We start from the raw sequence: 3,447 nt of genomic DNA, 5'->3' as shown, positions 1-3,447 counted from the left end.
ACAGGAAAAAGAAGTGATAATTATATGATGTGATAGAGGTGTTTAGCTATTGCTACTGTAGCAACCATTTGCAATATATAAATGTATCAAACCAACACTCAAACTTACACAATGTTATACGTTAAATATATATATATATATATATATATATATATATATATATATATATATATATATAAAAGGTAAAAGACAAGGAGCATGTCCCAGCGCTGAAAAGATAGTGGAAGGGCCTTGATGAGTACATTAAATTCATCCATCCCCCAGTACCACCCTACAGTTCCAGGACCTTTTATTTGCAGAGTCATCTTCCAAGTTCAGGCTCTTAATAATAAGTAGCATGTAATTCAAGTACTATAATATTTAATTCTAACAATAAACAAGTACAAAGACAACCAATAAACATTATTAACTGATTTGTATGAAATCGCATAAGTATTAAATGGTGGATCTAGGATTAAAATCCATCAGTCTGACCTCTGCTTCCAACCAAGATAGGGTAAAATGGATTTGATTTACCCTCCCTGACTTCAAGACTTACTATAAAACTACAGTAATTAAGACAAGATTCACTATAAGGATTGGCATCAAGATAGATAAATAGATCAATAGAACAGAGTCCAGAAATACACTCTGCATATGTAGACAATTGATTTTTCAACAAAGATGCAAAGGCAATCCAATGGAGAATGGAGAGTCTTTTCAACAAACCGATACTGAAACAATTGGATGACCATATGCAAAAAAACATTAACTTTGATCGATACTTCACACCATATAAAAATTAATTCAAAATGGATTATAGACCTAAATGTAACACCTAAAACTGTAAAATGTTTAGAAAAAAGTAGGAGATCTTTGTGACCTCACGTGAGGAAAATATTTCTTTTTTTTTAATTAAAGCTTATTGAGTTAACAATTGTTGGGGAAAAGATTTCTTAAATACAACACTGAAAACATGATCCATTTGAAAAAATTGATAAACTAGAACTTCATCAAAATCAAGAACTTCTGCACTATTACAAGGATGAAAAGACAGACAAACCACAGACTGGGGGAAAATATTTGTAAATCACATATTTGATATAGGACTTACTCTGCATCCAAAAACTTTTTACTTAAAAATTTTTTTAAATAAATGTGTATGTGCATATGTATGAGTATATGTATATACTCTCATAAGAAAACAAACAACTCAATAAAAACAAAGTACTTGAACAAACACTTCACAGAAGATATACAGGTAGAAAATAAGCACATGGAAAAGCCCTCACCATCACGAGTCATTAGCAGAATGCAAATTAAAACCACAAGGAGATACTACTATATACATATTAGATGTCTAAAATTAGAAAGAAAAACAGGCAAGGATGTAAACAACTGGAACTCTTATACCTGGTGGGAATGTTAAATGGTACCACCACAAAACAATTTGGCTATTTCTTAAAAAGTTAAACATATACTTATTATGTGACCCAATCAGTTCCCTCCTAGGTATTTACAATGGAGAGTGAAGGGTCTGCAACGGAGAGGGAAAAGTTTGTAGGGACAGTAGATTGGAGAGCTCAGTGGAATTAAAGAATTGTTGGAAAGGATACTAGAGGAAGTAAATAAAAAATATGGGAGTTGGTGATTAGAGAACAGGATATTTGAAACAGAAACTGGAGAAGTTTCAGTTATTGGTAATGGCCAGTTTTAGGATGTCACCATGAGAACTGGCAGCTGAGGTCAGGTAGAGGAAAAAAATCACTGGAGGTCAGGAGATCAAGAAATTGAGAGACATGAGTATTGGAAAGATTGTTTAATGGATGCTGGAATCACTAAGAATTACGGCAGGAGTAGTGAGGAAAGAGGTAGTGGGCCATCTGTTACATTCTTTAAGTATGTATTAAAATACTAGGGGAGTATCTCTCCAGGTCTGTGATAGTAGATGGTATAATCTGATGACAGGAACTTTAGAGGAGCTGGGAGGTTCAGAGAAGAGGGAGAAAAAAAATGGTCTGGAAGAACCATGATTTTATGTTTGAAAATGATTTCTGGCCAATGTCAACTATAGTTTACAAAATAGGTTATGACAACTATTGTTGTCAAAATAGGTTACGAATGAGTGTTATTGCTGAACAGTTCCATTAGGAAATGATGCAAATAAAACAGTTGTTTTGTAAGACAAATTTACTAATTAAAACTTTGAATTAGCAAATTTGTCAATTGTCTGAAATTATCCTTCCAGGAATGGGATCCTGCAAAACAGTAAATGCTTGAGTTTAGGTCCTGAGGGATACAAAGAGGAGACAAGTAAAGGGGAAACAGCTACAAGACAGAGTCTGTTTAAACATTCTTTGTGTATTACCGGGGTTATACTAGGGATATTAAGATTGGTTAATATCCGAAGGCCAGGAGAGGGGCAGAAAATAAAAGACAAAGGCTCCAGTGGTGGGTGGCCAGATGGCTCAGTTCCTTAGAGCATGAGCTCTTAGCAACAAGGTTGCCGGTTCAATTCCCGCATGGGATGTTGGGCTACACCCCCTGCAACTAAAGATTAAAAATGGCAACTGGACTTGGAGCTGAGCTGTGCCCTCCACAACTAGGTTGAAGGACAACGATGTGACTTGGAGCTGTTGGGCCCTGAAAAAAACAACACTGTTCCCCAATATTCCCCAATTAAAAAAAAAAAAAAAAAAAAGACAAAGGTTCTGGAATGAGAGAAAAATGTTAGGATGAAGTGTAACAAGTCATCAGCTTTCTAGCCCAGTCCCTGTCTCCGTGCTTTCTGACACCAACCTCCTTCACTAAACTAATGTTAAATATTTTAGGTTTTGTTACTTTTAGACAAGTCCAGATATCAAATCTGTAATGGAAGAACTAGCTTTTGGTGAAACAGAAGTTTTCTTTCTGATATAAAATAGTGGCGGCCGAGCATCTAGTTGTACGGCCATTCTCATACATCGAATCCTCAGAGACCCAGGCTCCTTTCAGTTTAGTCTGTCACCCGTAGGGAGAGGCCCTCTTCCTCTCGGTCTAAGTTAAAGCTTCCCTATTATATCAAAGTTCGAAGCAGCAGAATTCAGTAAGGGGAGAGGAAAAAGATCAACTATATGTCAGTAAGCTCTTAAGAGAGATTCCCGCAGCCACTTAAACCCCATTGGTCAGAAGTTGGTCTCATGGCTATGTCAAGCGGAAAGAAAAAAAGGCAGACTCAGTCACAACGTTCTATTGCTATGGAAGAAGGGAAGAATGGATAAGGAACAGTCGGTAGTCTGTACCACATGAATGTAGAAGATTCAGAGCATAGGTACACGTGCAAGCCTACTGCCGGCAGAACTTGCAATATTTAACGGAAGAGTAAGAATAAAGGGATGTAAGGAAGAAAACAGGATAGATATGATGCGGCTAATTTGTAGTTTGGGGGTCGGAGAAAGGCAGCAATTTGAGGGACCTGGTATTCTCTGT

This window comes from Rhinolophus sinicus, chromosome 7, assembly GCF_057876585.1.
Source record: "Rhinolophus sinicus isolate RSI-liver-muscle chromosome 7, RSI-T2T, whole genome shotgun sequence".
NCBI lineage: Eukaryota > Metazoa > Chordata > Mammalia > Chiroptera > Rhinolophidae > Rhinolophus > Rhinolophus sinicus.
The sequence above is the reverse complement of the archived record's forward strand: the minus strand, read 5'-3'. Positions refer to the sequence as shown.